Source organism: Dendrobates tinctorius, unplaced genomic scaffold (genome assembly GCF_039654945.1).
Source record: "Dendrobates tinctorius isolate UK_male_01 unplaced genomic scaffold, ASM3965494v1 ptg000049l, whole genome shotgun sequence".
NCBI lineage: Eukaryota > Metazoa > Chordata > Amphibia > Anura > Dendrobatidae > Dendrobates > Dendrobates tinctorius.
Window position 1 is genome coordinate 16735158 of NW_027361717.1, and position 21909 is coordinate 16757066.

Here is a 21909-nt window from a genome sequence, read left to right on the forward strand (position 1 = left end):
CACTGACACCTTCCGGGACTTAATGGCATTGGCAGTCCCCCAATACAACGTGCCCAGCCGCTTTTATTTCAGCAGGCGAGCCGTCCCTGCCCTGCAGAAACATGTTGAGGGCAAAATAAAACATGCGCTACTAAACGCCGTTAGTAGCAAGGTCCACCTGACCACCGATGCGTGGACCAGTAACCATGGACAGGGACGATACCTTTCCCTCACTGCCCACTGGGTCAATGTTGTGGAGCCGGGTACGGATCTGGAGAGTGGCGCTGTACGTGTTCTTCCAACGCCACGGATTGCAGGACTCCAGTCTGTACACATAGACTCCTCCTCCTACTCAAGTTCCTCAGAAACAGCAGAGCAGGAGCCTGTTACGACCGATATGAGCACAGCCGTGGCCAAACGTCAACAGGCTGTACTCAAATTAATTTCTTTGGGGAATCGAAGCCACACAGCGCAGGAGCTCTGGAATGCTATCAAGCTGGAGAGCGATGTGTGGTTTGGGCCAGCGAATCTCCAGCCGGACTTGGTAGTGTGTGACAATGGCCGAAATCTGGTGGCAGCTCTTGGCCTAGGCAACCTCACACACATCCCATGTCTGGCACATGTTCTTAACTTGGTCGTGCAGAGCTTTCTGAGGGACTATCCGGATCTTGATGCACTGTTGCACAAGGTCCGCATAGAGTGCGCTCACTTGCGACGTTCCAGCACGGCAAGATCGCGCCTCGCTGCTCTGCAGCGACGATTTGGCCTTCCGGAACATCGCATCATATGTGACCTACCCACCCGGTGGAATTCAACGTTACATATGTTGGAGCGGTTGTGTGAGCAGCAGGCAGCAGTCATGGAGTACCAGCTGCATCAGGCGCAAACAAGTCACACTGTGCGCCGTTCACACTTCAGCACCATTGAGTGGGCCTCTATGAAGGACATCTGCCTCGTTTTGCGTGCCTTCGATGAATCCACGCGGATGGCGAGTGCAGATGATGCACTAGTCAGCATGACTGTCCCCCTTATCTGCCTGCTTCAACAAACACTGCAAGCACTAAGGGATGAGGTTTCGGAAGAGGTGGAGGATGAGGAGTCCCAAATGCCATCTGCTTCTGGACAGTCTGCGCTACGTGTTTCCTCACAAAGGCCTAGGCAGGGGACACTTTGTGAGGAGGATGAGGAGGAGTCGATGGAGGAGGAAGACATCTCTCCAGAGGAGGGAGGTACACAAACCTCTACTCAGTATGTACAGCGAGGGTGGGGTGATGCAGAGCAGGCCGAGGTCACGCCTCAAACAGGGGACAGCGGTTCTTTGGCAGTTGGGAGTCTGCAGCACATGGTTGATTTCATGCTGCAGTGCCTGAGAAACGACCGCCGCATCGCCCACATTCTCGTCTCGGCTGATTATTGGGTGTACACCCTCCTAGATCCTCGCTACCGGGACAGCGTACAAAGGCTCATACCAACGTTGAACCGGGAGCGTAAAATGTGGGAGTACGAAGAGTCACTGGTGCAGTCCATAATGTTTTCCATTCCACCCGACAGCATTGTTGCTAGTGCTTTAAAAAGCAGCTCTGTGCGTCGAGGCAGTGGAGGAAACTCTGCACAAAGAGGGAGCAGAGGCAGCACCGCAGCACAAGGCAAGACCACTATGGCCCAAATGTGGCAAAGTTTTGTGTGTCCACCACAATTCTCTACACCATCAGCGACGCCTCGAGTCAGCTGGAGGCAACGCTTCCGTCAGATGGTGTCAGACTACATGTCTTGCCCTGTCGCTGTACTCCCAGATGGCTCTTCCCCCTTCAAGTTTTGGGTCTCTAAGCTGGATACATGGCCAGAGCTTAGTCAGTATGCATTGGAGGTGCAGGCTTGCCCTGCTGCCAGTGTATTATCGGAACGTGTCTTTAGTGCCGCAGGTGGTGTACTAACAGACCGTTGCACGCGACTATCTTCCGATAATGTTGACCGGCTGACTTTTCTGAAAATGAACAAGGCCTGGATCTCCAAAGACTTTGCCATTCCTCTTACAGACTAAATTAGTGGTTGGCAACTGTATCCAGGTCTGCTGGTGTGTTCATTTTTCTACCACCTGAACTATAATCCCTGTGCTTCAACACAGCCAGTTGTCGCTCAGATGTGTCGTCTGCACAGAGAAACACACTAGCTCCTGTGTTAGTGGGGTTCAGTAATGCCAGCTGATCCCCTGCTGTGTGGACAGCAAAGTCACCAGCTCCATCAACATTCAAACCACTACTGATTTTTAACCGTGCCCAACTTAGGTCTCTGGCTCCACTGTCTCTACTATTTCCCCTGACCTCCAACCCCGCCATCTACATCTCTGAAGTGGCGTCAGCACAATCTACACTTGTTCCTGTGTTCCTGTGGCTCAGTCCCATCAGTTTATCCCCTGATGTGTGTCCGGCAAGGTCTCCTGCTCTGTCCACATTCCCATAACCAGTAGTGGGAATGAGGACAGAGCTGGCGAACTTGCCGGACAAACATCAGGGGATCAACTGACGGGACTGAGCACCAGTAACACAGGAACAAGTGTAGATTGTGCTGACGCCACTTCAGAGATGTAGCTGGCGGGGTTGGAGGCCAGGGTAAATAGTAGAGACAGTGGAGCCAGAGGCCTAAGTGGAGCATGGTTAGAATCAGTAGTAGTCCACAACCTCCATAAAAACCGCTGCCCATTGGCCTCTGCATGCGGCATGCGTAATCCTGAGCTCCAACAGTGTCAGTTGGTGTTCAGAAGTGTCGTCTCCACAGAGCCAAACACATTCGTTCGAGTGTTAGTGGGTTTCAGCACTGCCAGCTGTTCCCCTGCTGTGGAGATGGCAAGTCTCCTGCTGCCTTCACCTGCCAAAAACAACAGGCCCCAGCCTGCTCCTCGCCTAATCCTGGGCTCCAACAGCGTCAGTTGGTGTTCAGAAGTGTCGTCTCCACAGAGCCAAACACATTCGTTCAAGTGTTAGTGGGGTTCAGCACTGCCAGCTGTTCCCCTGCTGTGGAGATGGCAAGTCTCCTGCTGCCTTCACCTGCCAAAATCCAGTAGGCCCCAGCCTGCTCCACACCTAATCCTGGGCTCCAACAGCGTCAGTTGGTGTTCAGAAGTGTCGTCTCCACAGAGCCAAACACATTCGTTCGAGTGTTAGTGGGTTTCAGCACTGCCAGCTGTTCCCCTGCTGTGGAGATGGCAAGTCTCCTGCTGCCTTCACCTGCCAAAAACAACAGGCCCCAGCCTGCTCCTCGCCTAATCCTGGGCTCCAACAGCGTCAGTTGGTGTTCAGAAGTGTCGTCTCCACAGAGCCAAACACATTCGTTCAAGTGTTAGTGGGGTTCAGCACTGCCAGCTGTTCCCCTGCTGTGGAGATGGCAAGTCTCCTGCTGCCTTCACCTGCCAAAATCCAGTAGGCCCCAGCCTGCTCCTCGCCTAATCCTGGGCTCCAACAGCGTCAGTTGGTGTTCAGAAGTGTCGTCTCCACAGAGCCAAACACATTCGTTCAAGTGTTAGTGGGGTTCAGCAATGCCAGCTGTTCCCCTGCTGTGGAGATGGCAAGTCTCCTGCTGCCTTCACCTGCCAAAAATAATAGGCCCCAGCCTGCTCCTCGCCTAATCCTGGGCTCCAACAGCATCAGTTGGTGTTCAGAAGTGTCGTCTCCACAGAGCCAAACACATTCGTTCAAGTGTTAGTGGGGTTCAGCACTGCCAGCTGTTCCCCTGCTGTGGAGATGGCAAGTCTCCTGCTGCCTTCACCTGCCAAAATCCAGTAGGCCCCAGCCTGCTCCACACCTAATCCTGGGCTCCAACAGCGTCAGTTGGTGTTCAGAAGTGTCGTCTCCACAGAGCCAAACACATTCGTTCGAGTGTTAGTGGGTTTCAGCACTGCCAGCTGTTCCCCTGCTGTGGAGATGGCAAGTCTCCTGCTGCCTTCACCTGCCAAAAACAACAGGCCCCAGCCTGCTCCTCGCCTAATCCTGGGCTCCAACAGCGTCAGTTGGTGTTCAGAAGTGTCGTCTCCACAGAGCCAAACACATTCGTTCAAGTGTTAGTGGGGTTCAGCACTGCCAGCTGTTCCCCTGCTGTGGAGATGGCAAGTCTCCTGCTGCCTTCACCTGCCAAAATCCAGTAGGCCCCAGCCTGCTCCTCGCCTAATCCTGGGCTCCAACAGCGTCAGTTGGTGTTCAGAAGTGTCGTCTCCACAGAGCCAAACACATTCGTTCAAGTGTTAGTGGGGTTCAGCAATGCCAGCTGTTCCCCTGCTGTGGAGATGGCAAGTCTCCTGCTGCCTTCACCTGCCAAAAATAACAGGCCCCAGCCTGCTCCTCGCCTAATCCTGGGCTCCAACAGCATCAGTTGGTGTTCAGAAGTGTCGTCTCCACAGAGCCAAACACATTCGTTCAAGTGTTAGTGGGGTTCAGCACTGCCAGCTGTTCCCCTGCTGTGGAGATGGCAAGTCTCCTGCTGCCTTCACCTGCCAAAATCCAGTAGGCCCCAGCCTGCTCCTCGCCTAATCCTGGGCTCCAACAGCGTCAGTTGGTGTTCAGAAGTGTCGTCTCCACAGAACCAAACACATTCATTCGAGTGTTAGTGGGTTTCAGCACTGCCAGCTGTTCCCCTGCTGTGGAGATGGCAAGTCTCCTGCTGCCTTCACCTGCCAAAATCCAGTAGGCCCCAGCCTGCTCCACGCCTAATCCTGGGCTCCAACAGCGTCAGTTGGTGTTCAGAAGTGTCGTCTCCACAGAGCCAAACACATTCGTTCGAGTGTTAGTGGGTTTCAGCACTGCCAGCTGTTCCCCTGCTGTGGAGATGGCAAGTCTCCTGCTGCCTTCACCTGCCAAAAACAACAGGCCCCAGCCTGCTCCTCGCCTAATCCTGGGCTCCAACAGCGTCAGTTGGTGTTCAGAAGTGTCGTCTCCACAGAGCCAAACACATTCGTTCAAGTGTTAGTGGGGTTCAGCACTGCCAGCTGTTCCCCTGCTGTGGAGATGGCAAGTCTCCTGCTGCCTTCACCTGCCAAAATCCAGTAGGCCCCAGCCTGCTCCTCGCCTAATCCTGGGCTCCAACAGCGTCAGTTGGTGTTCAGAAGTGTCGTCTCCACAGAGCCAAACACATTCGTTCAAGTGTTAGTGGGGTTCAGCAATGCCAGCTGTTCCCCTGCTGTGGAGATGGCAGTCTCTCCTGCTGTCTCCGCATTCCAAAGACAGTAGGCCTCTGCCTACACCCTCCTATTTCCTGGGCTTCAACTCAGCCAGTTGTAGCTCGGAAGTGCCGTCCACACGGAAAGAGATACTTGCTCCCGTGTCTCAGTGGGGTTCAGTAACGTCAGCTGATCCCCTGCTGTGTGGATGGCAGTCTCTCCTGCTGTCACCTCATTCAAAATACAGTAGGCCTCTGCCTACACCCTCCTATTTCCTGGGCTTCAACACAGCCAGTTGTAGTTCGGAAGTGCCGTCCACACGGAAAGAGATACTTGCTCCCGTGTCTCAGTGGGGTTCAGTAACGTCAGCTGATCCCCTGCTGTGTGGATGGCAGTCTCTCCTGCTGTCACCTCATTCAAAATACAGTAGGCCTCTGCCTACACCCTCCTATTTCCTGGGCTTCAACACAGCCAGTTGTAGTTCGGAAGTGCCGTCCACACGGAAAGAGATACTTGCTCCCGTGTCTCAGTGGGGTTCAGTAACGTCAGCTGATCCCCTGCTGTGTGGATGGCAGTCTCTCCTGCTGTCACCTCATTCAAAATACAGTAGGCCTCTGCCTACACCCTCCTATTTCCTGGGCTTCAACACAGCCAGTTGTAGTTCGGAAGTGCCGTCCACACGGAAAGAGATACTTGCTCCCGTGTCTCAGTGGGGTTCAGTAACGTCAGCTGATCCCCTGCTGTGTGGATGGCAGTCTCTCCTGCTGTCACCTCATTCAAAATACAGTAGGCCTCTGCCTACACCCTCCAATTTCCTGGGCTTCAACACAGCCAGTTGTAGTTCGGAAGTGCCGTCCACACGGAAAGAGATACTTGCTCCCGTGTCTCAGTGGGGTTCAGTAACGTCAGCTGATCCCCTGCTGTGTGGATGGCAGTCTCTCCTGCTGTCACCTCATTCAAAATACAGTAGGCCTCTGCCTACACCCTCCAATTTCCTGGGCTTCAACACAGCCAGTTGTAGTTCGGAAGTGCCGTCCACACGGAAAGAGATACTTGCTCCCGTGTCTCAGTGGGGTTCAGTAACGTCAGCTGATCCCCTGCTGTGTGGATGGCAGTCTCTCCTGCTGTCACCTCATTCAAAATACAGTAGGCCTCTGCCTACACCCTCCAATTTCCTGGGCTTCAACACAGCCAGTTGTAGTTCGGAAGTGCCGTCCACACGGAAAGAGATACTTGCTCCCGTGTCTCAGTGGGGTTCAGTAACGTCAGCTGATCCCCTGCTGTGTGGATGGCAGTCTCTCCTGCTGTCACCTCATTCAAAATACAGTAGGCCTCTGCCTACACCCTCCAATTTCCTGGGCTTCAACACAGCCAGTTGTAGTTCGGAAGTGCCGTCCACACGGAAAGAGACACTTGCTCCCGTGTCTCAGTGGGGTTCAGTAACGTCAGCTGATCCCCTGCTGTGTAGATGGCAAAGTCTCCTGCTGCCTACACAGTCGTACCACTACTGATTTTTAACCGTGCTCCAATTAGGCCTGTGGCTCCACTGTCTCTCGTATTTCCCCTGTCCTCCAACCCTGCCAGTTACAGCTCCGAAGTGGCGTCTGCACAATCCACACTTGTTCCTGTGTTACAGGTGTTCTGTCCGGTCAGTTAATCCCCTGATGTGTGTCCGGCAATGTCGCCTGCTCTGTTCACATTCCCATTATGGGAATGTGGACAGAGCAGGCGACATTGCCGGACACACATCAGGGGATTAACTGACCGGACTGAACACCTGTAACACAGGAACAAGTGTGGATTGTGCAGACGCCACTTCGGAGCTGTAACTGGCGGGGTTGGAGGACAGGGGAAATACGAAAATCAGTGAAGCCACAGGCCTAAGTGGAGCTTGGTTAAAATTAGTAGTCTACAACCGATCTTAAAATTTCTTCAATGCAGTCTCAGCCTGCTCCGTGCTTGTCCCTGGGCTTCAACACAGCCAGTTGTTGCTCGGAAGTGCCGTCTTCACAGAGTAAAACACTAGCTCCTGTGTTTGTGGGGTTCAGTAATATCAGCTGTTCCCCTGCTGTTTTGATGGCAATCTGTCCTGCTGCCTCCCAATTGACAGCACATCAGGCCTCAGCCTGCTAAGTGCTTGTCCTGGGCTCCAACATCGCCAGTTGCTGCTCATAACTGACTTTGGCACGGGTACTCCCTCCTGCCCAGCTTGGTTCCAGCCCTGCCTGCTGTTTCCGGGAAGTGTCAATGTCAGTTTGACACCCCAAGTTGCCATGTCGTGTTGCGGTTGGGTTAGCCGAGGCTAGGGTGCCAGCAGTTTAGGTGCTTCCTATGTGGACTGCGGGTTCTGGTAAGAAAGGCTTGTTCCATAGTGCCAGTAGGACAAGCACCCCCTGTAGGACTGTGTGATTCGGTAACTGCGGCCAGCTTGCGGCATGCCAACTTTGCTTTTCAGGGGTAACTTCTGATACCCCTCCGGGTTCCAGCACCGTCAGCTGGTTCTCGTCAGAGCCTTTGGCCTAGGTGCCTCCATCTCGGTATCCGAGTTCCGGCAATGTCTGCTGGTCCTTGGTAGTGCTTTGTAGCACAGGTACCTCCTGCTTAGTAACCGGGTTCCAGCACCGTCAGCTGGTCCTCGGTTGTGCCATTGGCTCTTATTCCTTCTGCTGCCCCTCCGGGTGCCAGCACTGTCAGCTGGTCCTCGCTATTTCCATTTGCTCTTGCAGCTTATGCTACCCCTCCGGGTTCCAGCACCGTCAGCTGGTTCTCGTCAGAGCCTTTGGCCTAGGTGCCTCCATCTCGGTATCCGAGTTCCGGCAACGTCTGCTGGTCCTTGGTAGTGCTTTGTAGCACAGGTACCTCCTGCTTAGTAACCGGGTTCCAGCACCGTCAGCTGGTCCTCGGTTGTGCCATTGGCTCTTATTCCTTCTGCTGCCCCTTCGGGTGCCAGCACTGTCAGCTGGTCCTCGCTATTTCCATTTGCTCTTGCAGCTTATGCTACCCCTCCGGGTTCCAGCACCGTCAGCTGGTTCTCGTCAGAGCCTTTGGCCTAGGTGCCTCCATCTCGGTATCCGAGTTCCGGCAACGTCTGCTGGTCCTTGGTAGTGCTTTGTAGCACAGGTACCTCCTGCTTAGTAACCGGGTTCCAGCACCGTCAGCTGGTCCTCGGTTGTGCCATTGGCTCTTATTCCTTCTGCTGCCCCTCCGGGTGCCAGCACTGTCAGCTGGTCCTCGCTATTTCCATTTGCTCTTGCAGCTTATGCTACCCCTCCGGGTTCCAGCACCGTCAGCTGGTTCTCGTCAGAGCCTTTGGCCTAGGTGCCTCCATCTCGGTATCCGAGTTCCGGCAACGTCTGCTGGTCCTTGGTAGTGCTTTGTAGCACAGGTACCTCCTGCTTAGTAACCGGGTTCCAGCACCGTCAGCTGGTCCTCGGTAGTGCAGTTGGCTCTTGTTCCTTCTGCTGCCCCTCCGGGTGCCAGTACCGTCAGCTGGTTCAAGAGGACAAAGAACAGGAAGACAACCACCAAGATGCAGAACAACAAGAGAGAGAAGACAAAGAAGCATAAAAAAAACAAAGCAGAAGAACATTAAGCATAAGACTAATACTCTGAGCAAATGATATTATCTTATTTATAAGCAGAAGAAGACTAAGCAGTGTATGGGGATGAGTCCGTTCCTCCTCGTGGTGCCCCTGGAAAAGGCCTGCTGCTGCAGGCCAAACTGAACGCGGACAAATCCTGTTGTAAATCTTTTGTGACAGGCAGAACGGAAAGTGTAAACTTCTAACTTTTCTAGATAACAACTACAGGAATGCCTGACACAAACAAGAATATGATGAAGAAGAATAGGAAGAAGATGAAGAAGTTGAATATGTAGAATAATAATTGTTGAATAAGAAGAATATGAAGAATGTAAGAAAAGGAAGAAGAAGAAGAATGTAAAAAAAGGAAGTAGAAGAATTTAAAAAAGGAAGAAGAAGAAGAATGTAAAAAAAGGAATAAGAAGAAGAATGTAAAAAAAGGAAGAAGAAGAAGAATGTAAAAAAAGGAAGTAGAAGAATGTAAAAAAAGGAAGAAGAAGAAGAAGAAGAAGAATGTAAAAAAAGGAATAAGAAGAAGAAGAAGAAGAAGGTAAAAAAGGGAAGAAGAATAAGAAAGAAGAAGAAAGAAGAAGAAGACATACATGTCTGGCAAAATATAAATGAGGCTAACATAGTCAATATCTTTATAACTCCTAACGTCTTTAAAAAAAAAGTTTAATTCCTGCTATTCCTTTTGATTGGGCTAAAACTCTATGGCTTTAATGTCTCCTCCACCTCCCACAATACATTCTACATTATTCTTAGTTGTTTTTCTTCATGTAGAATTAACCTACAAGGAAAGAAAGGGTTTTTTTTAATTCCGATATTTTGGCCCCATTGACTTGCATTGGTTCCCGGTATCGGAATCGGCGATACCGATATTTTTTTTTAAGATCGGCCGATCCATTCCGATCCGATATTTTCAAGTATCAGCTGGTATCGCTCAACTCTACTTATGAATCCTTAATCTTAATCACAGTAAAAGTCATATATTAATATGTTCTCATTGGTGCTGGAGCTCAGTCCTCATAGACTCTTTTCCATTTCTGATCTGGATACCAGCCTCATGTGTTTCTTCACTCCTCGCACCACACCAACGAAACAAGGTCTACCAGGGTTCCTGTGTGAATGCAAGTGGTTTTCCCTCTGAGTCGACCTCCCTGGATGGTGAGGTGATTACTAATTTTTTCTCCTTCCTTACATACTAGTCAAATATTGCTTTTGCACAAGGGCCCTCTTTCGTCTGTGTCCACCAGTGGAATGTAGAGGTGGGTCTTTTTAACGCTACACTTGCTCTACTGTTAGTTAAAATGCATAGAGGTAAGGCAGCGAAGCATGTATTCAGTTCTGGGCTGGCATGCTATTAAACAATGCAGAGGCATTGAACAAAGTGATAAAACAAAAGATCCATTGCCTATAGGGCTGACCTAAAGTGTGGATTGCAAATAACATTGCTAGAGAACAAGGACTTTTCCAGAGCTTATCAAACTGGTATTGTATATGCTCAAATTCTAACTTGTTGTATGTAATCAGGGCTTCCTGCTGTTCTACATTTTTTTTGCGAAAGAACAAGAACATTTTACGTTTGTTTCCTCCAAATAGTTCTATAGGTTTTTTGTCTAAAATATACAGATGGCTGTATTAATATCATGGAAAGGAATACTGTCTCGTCTCTAAATAGATCTGTGCATTTGTCCATCGATTATTAGAACTTCTAAGCACATATGCTGATTTGGTTAAAAGAAAATAACAATTGCTTGAAGGCCAATTGAATTAGAGTAAAAGGCTATAAGTGACCATACTAGGAATAGAGTAATCTAGAGATGGACTGAAAGAATTACTAGACAGAGGCGGCTTTATTACAAAACCTGGGGAGAAAATTGCATTGCAAGTGATTTAATGAACCTCTTCTGTGCTAGAAAATATTGAAGTGATTAAGGTGCTAAGGATTTACAACAAAATACAATACTTAACAATAAATGTAGTGTTGTGAAATAAGCTTAGGTATGCTGGTAAAAAATGTTTTAGTTATTCTTCTGGGGAGTTCATACTAGTGATTAAAGTATATTGGGGAAAATTGGGGGTGTCTGTACTTGTGTGGTGCACTTACCGTATATACTCGAGTATAAGCCGAGATTTTCAGCCCATTTTTTAGGCTCAAAGTGCCCCTCCTGGCTTATACTCGGTCGCGGGTGAGGGGGAGTGGCAGACGTTGGCATCTGTCAGATCATACTCACCCCTTCCTGGTGCGGTCTCTGCACTTACCTGCTTCTCAAATGGTCTCTGGGGCTGGCAGCTCTTCCCATGTTCAACGGTCACGTGGTACCGCTCATTAAAGTAATGAATATGCACTCGACTCCACTCCCATAGGTGTTGAGCGCATATTCATTACTTTAATGAGTGGTGCCACGTGACTGCTGAACACAGAAACAAGCTGCCGTTGCCGGAGACCTTTGGAGAAGCAGGGACGTGCAGGGACCGCATCAGGAGGGTGTGAGAATAACGGGGAGGACGGGGGAGCCATGCGATATTCACCTGTCCCTGTTCCACCGCCGGGCTCTGTCTTCCGCGTCCTCTGGCTGTGACGTTAAAGTTTCTGTTTTGTTTAGCTCCTTCACATTTTATTCATTGATGAAAACAAAATAATAACACTTCTATTTTTTTTTACTGTCTAAAACCTTTGTGTGTGTATAAATATATATATATATATATATTTATATGTACTGTATATTATATATAAATAAATAAATATATATTTTATATGTACTGATGTACTGTATATAATATATATATATATATATATATACACACACCCCCACTATATATACATATGTATATATATATATATATATATATATACCACACTTTAATCACATATCATAAATTACTATCCGACATTAGTAGCTAATGAGATTGACAGTAACGCTAATGAATAGATTTGTAGTATACTTTAATTATACTTGAATTGATTAATACTGATAGCTCAGTCCATTTAATGAACAAATGCAATTATCAATGAAGTGCTACAGGTCTATGTATTACAATCAGTGTCAGCCACAAACAATTTCACATGTGATATTCAGCAGGATTAAAAAATATCTTCAAGTAAAAATACCTTGAAAATATTACAAAGAGGGTAACAAAAGTAGCATCATTAGACCAATAATAATTATTGAAAAACCTTGAGTTTATAGAAGTTATGCTTGAACAGAAAAACAAAAATAGGAATATATATTGGTGAGGCTCAGCACCCTTATGTACACATGATTCCCAGACATAGTTTTAATTTGAGAGGTAAACCTGGTTTTCTTTCACTTCCCTATTCAGATGAGGCCTGGTTTGGCATATGGACAGGAAGGATGTAAGTGAAAGGGTCCATCCATATTTAGGTAGACCTTGATGGGGTTGGATGGCTTTTGCGCAGTTTGATAAAAAAAATGCTAATTAATACCTTACATTTTTAACATTTACAGCAACATTGGAGTTCATATATTCATTAATCACAGTCTGCTGATGCATGGTATACACATAGATCTTGTTGATCAATCTTAAGCAAACTGTACAACAATATATGGAAAATGTTAAAAAATGAAAGAAACTTTGCAAAAAGTAAGAGAATAAATTAAAGTTCAGTCACCAGCACTGGTATGCTCTTATTTATTTCTTTCACATGCAAATGTGGTGCCCCTGAGGGTCCAGTTGCCACAGAGGTACTGCACCTCAGCCAGAGTTGTGGTACCCCACTCTCGGGTAAGGAGGGGGCACTTCCCAGGAACCACAAACACTAGTACCCAACACAATAGCTCTATAGGCCAGGAAGGCAGGGCCGCAGCTATAATGAGGCAAGTTGAGCCAGGTGCTGAAGCGGCAGGCAGCAGGGGGCGGCATTATGAGCTCCTCTACCCGCAGCACCTACAATTTAGCCTCTGCACGCTGGTGCTGCGTTCGTGCAAGAGGCTGTAATTGATGAGATCATAGAAGGGAAGGAGTCAAGGCCCCCTGATCATGTGACCCCTGACTCCTCCCCTCCAGTGACCTCATCACAGGTCCTGTAGTTGCTCCACTCCTCATCTGTAGCGTCTTCACTCCGGATATCATGTGACCCCTGATTCATCCCCTCCTATGACCTCATCACAGGTCCTGTGCTCATAGCCCTTGTTTTATGCAGGACTCTGCTGTCTGTCATCATCCTGGATGAGGGAAGTTTATTTGTGGGGTCAGGGGGGTTTACAGGGTGGATGTAGCAGAGCCGCGAGTGTGTGAGGTGTACGGAGCAGAGCTGCACATGTACGAGGTGTGCGGAGCAGAGATGTGTACGGAGCAGAGCCGCGAGTGTCTGAGGTGTACGGAGCAGAGCTGTGGGTATGCGAGGTGTACGGAGCGGAGCCGTGTGTGTACGAGGTGTAAGGAGCAGAGCCGCGTGTGTATGAGGTGTAAGGAGCAGAGCCGCATGTGTACGAGGTGTAAGGAGCAGAGCCGCATGTGTACAAGGTGTAAGGAGCAGAGCCACGTGTGTATGAGGACCGAGGTGTACGGAGCAGAGCCATGTGTGTGGGAGGTGCACGGAGCAGAGCTGCACATGTACGAGGTGTACGGAGCAGAGCCGCACGTGTGCGAGGTGTACGGAGTGGAGCCGTGTGTGTGTGAGGTGTACGGAGCGAAGCCGCGTGTGTAAGAGGTGTAAGGAGCGGAGCCGCGTGTGTAAGAGGTGTAAGGAGCGGAGCCGTGTGTGTGTACAAGGTGTACGGAGCGGAGCTGTGTGTGTGTATGAGGTGTACGCAGCAGAGATGTGTACGGAGTGGAGCTGTGTGTGTGTACGGAGCGGAGCCGTGTGTGTGTACGAGGTGTCCGGAGCAGAGATGTGTACGGAGTGGAGCTGTGTGTGTACACGGAGCGGATGTGTGTGTGTGTACGAGGTGTACGGAGAAGAACGGCGAGTGTGTGGGGTATACGGAGCGGAGCTGTGTGTGTGCGAGGTGTACGGAGTGGAGCCGCGTGTGAACGAGGTGTAAGGAGCGGAGCCGCATGTGTACGAGGTGTACGGAGCAGAGATGTGTATGGAGCAGAGCCGTGTGTGTGTGTATGGAGTGGAGCCGTGTGTGTACGTGGAGCAGAGTCGTGTGTATGGAGCGGAACAGCGCGAGTGCGAGGTGTACGGAGTGGAGCAGCGCGTCTGCGAGGTGTACAGAGCAGAGCATGTGTGAGATGTACGGAGCAGAGCCGCATGTGTACGAGGTGTATGGAGCAGAGCCGCGTGTGTGTGAGGTGTATGGAGCAGAACCGCATGTGTACGAGGTGTATGGAGCAAAGCCGCATGTGTACAAGGTTTACGGAGTGGAGCCATTTGTGTACAAGTTTTACAGAGTGTGGCCACATGTGTACAAGGTGTACGGAGCAGAGCCGCATGTGTATGAGGTTTACGGAGTGGAGCCATGTGTGTACTGAGTGGAGCCGTGTGTTTGCGAGGTGTACAGAACGGATCCGTGTGTGTACGAGGCATAAAAAGCGGAACCGTGTGTGTATGATGTATGCGGAGCCATATGTGTACAAGGTGTATGGTGGGGAGCATTCATACCTCCCAGCGGGACAGTCCCGATTTTGAGAAAGATTCTGCCCCACTGCCCCGGCTGGGAGCTTACTTTTCCCGCGGACACAGGAGTACATGGCGGAGCCCCGAGGAGCACTTTAAAATTCACACGTGACATTCCACTGGAAGTGACGTGCTAAAAGCTGACTGGAAATGAGGTAATTTCGGGAGGAGATTGTGACGGAACCATGGAGGTACTTCAGGGAATTCTTCAGATCCATCACCATGTCCTCCCCCAACAGCGCGGACAGCAGGATCGCCTTGGACTCGGGGATGCCGGCCATGTGAGCGGATCATGATATGTCCTGCATCGGGAGGCTCAGGTGGGCACTACAGTGGGAGCCGGGCTGCTATAGTATCTTTATAGAATCTTTCTTTCTCTCTCTGTTTCTTTCCTTCTTTCTTTCTTTCTTTCTTTCTTTCTTTCTTTCTTTCTTTCTTTCTCAGTTATTTCTTTCTTTCCCCTCTTTCTTTCTCTCTCTGTTCTTTATTTCTTTCTTTCTCTCTGTGTTTTCTTTTTCTCTCTGTTCTTTCTTTTCCTCAGTACCAGTCAGTATGCCCACAGTACCAGTCAAATAAGAGGGGTAGGAAACTAGACGGCACTGGTCACATTGAGCCTCTCATACTTTTTATTGGTGTATAATCATATGCCCTGAGCACCTCCATAAAGTGGGCCAGTGCCAGACAACAGGGTACAAGCAAATCACTATTACTATCAGTCCAAGTGGACAATTATATAGGTAAAGTTAATGATGTCCCTGTGCCAAGCACTAACATACATAGTTACATAGTAACATAGTTTTGAAGGCTGAAGGAAGACCTTGTGTTCATCTAGTTCAGCCTATTTTTAGTGCAGCTGTTCTGCATTGTTGATGCTGGGGAAGGCAAAAAACCCACAGAGTAAAAGCCAATTTTCTCCATAGGGAAAAAAATTCCTTCCCCTAAGCTGGGTCAACCATCTACCTATAATATTATGTTATTCGTAACCTTCTATACTGTTACTCAAAAGAAAAGCATCCATTCCTATCTTAAATTAATTCAGTAAGTTGGCCATCACCACTTCCTCAGGAAGAGAATTCCAGAGCCTCACTGCTCTTACCGTGAAGAACCCTCTTCTATGCTGGTGCAGAAATTGTCTTTCCTCCAAATGAAGAGAATGCCCCCTTGTTCTTGTCACAGTCCTTGGTACAAACAGTTCATTGGAGAGATCTCTGTATTGCCCTCTGATATACTTGTACATATATAAGGTCTCCCCTAAGTCTTCTCTTTTCTAGAGTACATAGACCTAATTTTGATAACCTTTCTGGGTATTGTAGTGAACCAACTCCATTTATCATTTTAGCAGCCCGCCTTTGAACCCTTTCAAGTTCAGTAATGTCTTTCTTGAGCACCGGCGTCCAAAATTGCACACAATACTCCAAGTGTGGTCTGACGAGTGATTTGTACAGAGGGAGAATTATGTTTTCATCTCGTGTCCCCAGACCTCTTCTAATTCATCCCATGACCCTATTTGCTTTGGTGGCAGCTGCCTCACACTGGGCACTCCAATTTAGCTTCTTATTGACTAAGATGCCTAAGTCTTTTTCCATGTCTGATTTCCCCAGCAGTTTCCCATTTAGTAAGTAATTGTAGCATCTGTTTCTCCTTCCCATGTGCATAACCTTACACTTATCTGTGTTAAACCTCATTTGCCATTTTTCAGCCCAATTCTCCAGTTTACTCAAACCTGTCTGTAGTTGCAAACTGTCCTCCTTTGTGATAACTACCTTACATAGTTTTGTATCATCTGCAAATACTGATATTTTATTGTGTAAGCCATCCACTAGATCATTAATAAATATATTAAATAGTAGGGGGCCCAATACAGAGCCCTGTGGTACCCCACTAGTAACCCTGGCCCAATCTGAGTATGCACCATTAATAACCACTCTTTTTCTATCACTAAGCCAGCTACCTACCCATCTACACACATTTTTCCCTAGCCCAAGCTTTCTCATCTTACTTACCAATCTTTTATGTGGGACAGTGTCAAATGCTTTAGAGAAGTCGAGATAAATGACATCCAATGATTCTCCTTGGTCCATTTGAGAGCTTGCATCCTCATAGAAGCTGATCAGGTTAGTTTGACAGGAGCGATCCTTCATAAATCCATGTTGATAAGGAGTTAAACATTCATTAACACTGAGATATTCCATAATGGTATCCCTTAGAAACCCTACAAAAATTTTACCCACAACAGATGTTAAGCTTACCGGCCTATAGTTTCCAGGTTCCCTTTTACACCCCTTTTTGAATATTGGTACCACATTTGCTTGCTGCCAATCAAAAGGAACAGACCCTGTTTCTATAGTCTTTAAATATAAGGAAGAGAGGCCTGTCTATCACATTACTTAACTCTCTTAATACCCGAGGGTGAATGCCATCAGGGCCTGGTGATTTGTCAATTTTAATGTTACTAAGGCAGTTCTGCACTTCTTCCTGGGTTCGGCAGGTACACCTTGATGGGGAGTTTACATTATCACTCTGCATTTCCCCTGGCAAATCCTTTTCCTGTGTGAACACTGTTGAGAAAAAAGTATTTAAAACATTTGCTTTTCTCACATCGCTCTCTATGATTTCCCCCTCATTGTTCTTTAAAGAGCCAACACCATCAATTTTAATCATTTTACTGTTTATATAATTAAAGAATAGTTTGGGGTTTGTTTTACTTTCCTTAGCAATGAGTCTCTCAGTTTCCACTTTTGCTAAATGTATTTGTTTTTTACACATTTTATTTTTTTCTCTATAACTTTTTAATGCTTCTTCATTGCCTTCTTGTTTTAGCTTCTTAAATGCCTTGTCCTTGTTATTTATTGCCCTTTTTACATCCTTATTTAGCCACATTTGTGTTCTCCTGTTCCTAGCCCTTTTATTTCTGTACGGAATGGCTAGCTCGCAGTGGGTGTGTAAAACTGATTTAAATATTTCCCATTTATTTTCTGTGCTCCTATTTTTGAGGACACTGTCCTAATCAATTCGGCGAAGGTCCTCTCTAAGCTGATCAAACTTTGCTTTCCTGAAATTCAGCGTTTTTGTAACCCCCTTCCAGGGCACCTTACTGAAGGACAAGTGGCATTGTATTATATTGTGGTCACTGTTCCCTAGGTGCCCATCGACTCGTACTTCTGTTATTCTATCTGGCCTGCTGCTTAAAATTAAGACCAGAAGGGCTGGCCCTCTAGTTGGGCCCTGCACAAGTTGTGACAGATAATTATCCTTGGTCACTGACAGAAATTGGTTTCCTTTCTGAGATACGCAGGTTTCAGTTTCCCAGTCTATGTCGGGGTAGTTGAAGTCCCCCATAATAATCACCTCATTGTGATTTGCTGCTTTGTCTACTTGTTTCAATAATACATTTTCAGTGGTTTCTGTTATATTTGGTGGCTTATAAGAAACCCCTATGAGGATTTTATTACTTTTCCCTTCTTGTATCTCCGCCCATAGAGACTCCACCTCTTCATTTCCCTCTTGTATATCTTCTCTTAGTGTGGGCTTTAAAGTGGATATATATAGACAGACTCCTCCCCCTTTCCTTTTTTTACAATCCCTCCTAAACAAATCATATCCTTGCAAGTTAGCTGCCCAGTCATAGCTGTCGTCTCACCATGTCTCAGTTATTCCTACTATGTCGTACTTTTCCTCATACATTACCAACTCCAGATCTTCAATCTTATTGGTCAGGCTTCTTGCATTGGTCAGCATGCAGGAAAGAAGTTTTGCTTCCTTTTTCTTAGCTTCCTTCTGAGTACCTTATCTTGGGTCCTCTTTACCACACCTGCTATCCTTGATTAGTTTGTCCTTCTTCTGCATGTTCTTGTCTGCTGTTTTTCCTCCCATCCCCTCTTCTTCTAGTTTAAAGCCCTCCTGATGAGTGTGGCAAGTCTTCTGGCAAATGTGTGTTTCCCAGGTTTTGTGAGGTGTATCCCATCTCTTGCGAGAAGTCCATCGTAGAGGTAATTCACGCCATGGTCCAAGAATCCAAATCCTTGCTGCCTGCACCACCGTCGTAGCCAGTTGTTCACCTCTAGTATCCTACTCCATCTTCTGATGCCATGACCATCGACTGTGAGGATTGATGAGAAAACAACCTGTATGATCTGTTCCTTTATTTTCTTCCCCAGAATTTCAAAGTCTTCGCAGATAGTTGGTAGGTCATTTCTTGCCGTGTCGTTTGTGCCTACATGTATCAGTAGGAAAGGGTAGTCGTCCTTGGATTTGAGGATAGTTGGTATCCTGCTGGCCACATCCTTGATTTTTGATCCGGGGAGGCAGCATACTTCTCGTGCGGTTATGTCCGGCCTGCAGATAATTGCCTCCGTGCCTCTTAGTAGTGAGTCACCCATAACTACCACTCTTCTTTTCTTTCACTGCGGAGGATCAGAATACACTGAGGAGACCAGATGAGCGGGGTTTGGGTAGAAAATTATATGGGGCCCATTACACTGTATGAAGTAATATATGGTGCCCATTATGCTGTATGAAGTAATATATGGTGTCTATTATACTATACAAAGTAATATATGGTGCCCATTATACTGTACGAAGTAATATATGGTGCTCATTATGCTGTATGAAGTAATATATCGGGCCCATTATACTGTATGAAGCAATATATGGGGCCCATTATACTGCATCAAGTAATATATGGTGCCCATTATACTGTATGAAGTAATATATGGTGCCCATTATACTGTATGAAGTAATATATGGTGCCAATTATACTGTATGAAGTAATATATAGGGCCCATTATGCTGTATGAAATAATATTTGTGGCCCATTATACTGTATAAAGTATTATATTGTGCCCATTATACTGTATGCAGTAATATATGTTGCTCATAATACAGTATGAAGTAATATATGGGGCCCATTATACTGTATGAAGTAATATATGGGGCCCATTATACGGTATGAAGTAATATATGGGGCCCATTATACTGTAATAAGTAATATATGGGGCCCATTGTTACGGTTTGTGCTTTAGATGGCAGATAAAGACAATAACCCGGAGTGGACCCTCTGGGTCACGGCTCCAGAGCCCCTGGGGGCGAGCTGACCAGGTGGGGCCACCCCCTATACAGGGAGTGTTTGGGGCAGACCCACAAGGGATGGAACCGTGACAGCCGGAGCCAAAGGGGCGACTGGGTGAGCACCAGGGGGTACTAGGGTGAAGAGTCAGCTGAGCAGCGGTACAGAGGACAAAGAATAAGCAGCCAGAGAGAGACACGGACGTGGAGGGTTCCGAGCTGGCGAATGCTGGAGGCGGCAAGAGAGAGGGAGAGGTGAGAGGCTAAACGGACAAGGACCACAGAGCAGGAGAGTCACAGTACAGTAGGGAAGAAGGCAGAAGTGAGCGGCAGAGGAGAGGTGAGGTAAGGAATGCAGGGATAGCGAACACAGAGGCAAAACAACAAGACACAGACAAGGAGCCACAGGGAGAAGGTACAGGGCCTGGGAGCGTAGAAAGCGCTCACCAAAGGGACAGCGGATCAGAACGATACACAGGCGTTTTACCTGGGAAGACGCCGGGCAGAAATAGAGGATGGGCACAAGGTGTAATCAGAGTGCCGGCCGCAGGAGTGTAGGACCGACGTCGGGGAGGCCGGAGGTCAGGAGCGGGGACGCACCGGGAAGCTGGTGCGCGCCGGGAGGTGCGCACAGGACCCTGCAGGTGAGCATCGGCGGCGGGCGTGACACCTATTATGCTGTATGAAATAATATTTGGGGCCCATTATACTGTATACAGTAATATATGGGGCTCATTATTCTGTATGAAGTAATATATGGTGCCCATTATGCTGTATGAAGTAATATATGGTGCCCATTATACTGTATGCAGTAATATATGGTGCCCATTATGCTGTACAAAGTAATATATGGCGCCCATTATGCTGTATGAAGTAATATATGGTGCCCATTATACTGTGTGAAGTAATATATGATGTACATTATACTGTATGAAGTAATATATTGTGCCCATTATGCTGTATGAATTAATATATGGTGCCCATTATACTGTATGAAGCAATATATGGGGCCCATTATACTGTATGAAGTAATATATGGGGCCCATTATACTGTAAGAAGTAATATATGGTACCCATTATGCCGTATGAAATAATATTTGGGGCCTATTATACTATATACAGTAATATACGGGCTCATTATACTGTATGAAGTAATATATGGTGCCCATTATGCTGTATGAAGTAATATTTGGAGCCCATTATACTGTATGCAGTAATATATGGTGCCCATTATGCTGTATGAAGTAATATATTGTGCCCATTATGCTGTATGAAGTAATATATGGGGCCCATTATACTTAATGAAGTAATATATGGTGCCCATTATACTGTATGAAGTTATATATGGGGCAAATTATACTGTATGAAGTAATATATTGGGCCCATTATACTGTATGTAGTCATATATGGGGCCCATTATACTGTATGAAGTAATATATGGGGCCCAGTATGCTGTATGAAGTCATATATGGGGCCCATTATGCTGTATGCAGTAATATATGGGGCCCATTATACTGTATGAAGTAATATATGGTGCCTATTATGCTGTATGAAGTAATATATGGGGCCCATTATACTGTATGAAGTAATATATGGGGCCCAGTATGCTGTATGAAGTCATATATGGGGCCCATTATGCAGTATGCAGTAATATATGGGGCCCATTATACTGTATGAAGTAATATATGGTGCCTATTATGCTGTATGAAGTAATATATGGGGCCCATTATACTGTATGAAGTAATATATTGGGCCCACTATACTGTATGAAATCATATATGGGGCCCATTATACTGTATGAAGTAATATATGGGGCCCAGTATGCTGTATGAAGTCATATATGGGGCCCATTATGCTGTATGCAGTAATATATGGGGCCCATTATACTGTATGAAGTAATATATGGGGCCCAGTATGCTGTATGAAGTCATATATGGGGCCCATTATGCTGTATGCAGTAATATATGGGGCCCATTATACTGTATGAAGTAATATATGGTGCCTATTATGCTGTATGAAGTAATATATGGGGCCCATTATACTGTATGAAGTAATATATTGGGCCCACTATACTGTATGAAATCATATATGGGGCCCATTATACTGTATTAAGTAATATATGGTGCCTATTATGCTGTATAAAGTAATATATGGGGCCCATTATACTGTATGAAGTAATATATTGGGCCCATTATACTGTAGGAAGTCATATATGGGGCCCATTATACTGTATGAAGTAATATATTGGGCCCATTATACTGTATGAAGTTATATATGGGGCCCATTATACTGTATTAATTAATATATTGTGCCTATTATGCTGTATGAAGTAAAGTATTGGGCCCATTATACTGTATGAAGCAATATATGGGGCCCATTATACTGTATGAAGTAATATTTGGGGCCCAATATACTGTATGCAGTAATATATGGGGCCCATAATAGTGTATGGAGCATTATATGGGGCCCATAATACTGTATGGACATTATGTGGGGTAGGGGATGACTTTCTGTTTGTTGTGGATCTGACCGCTGGGACCTCCATGATC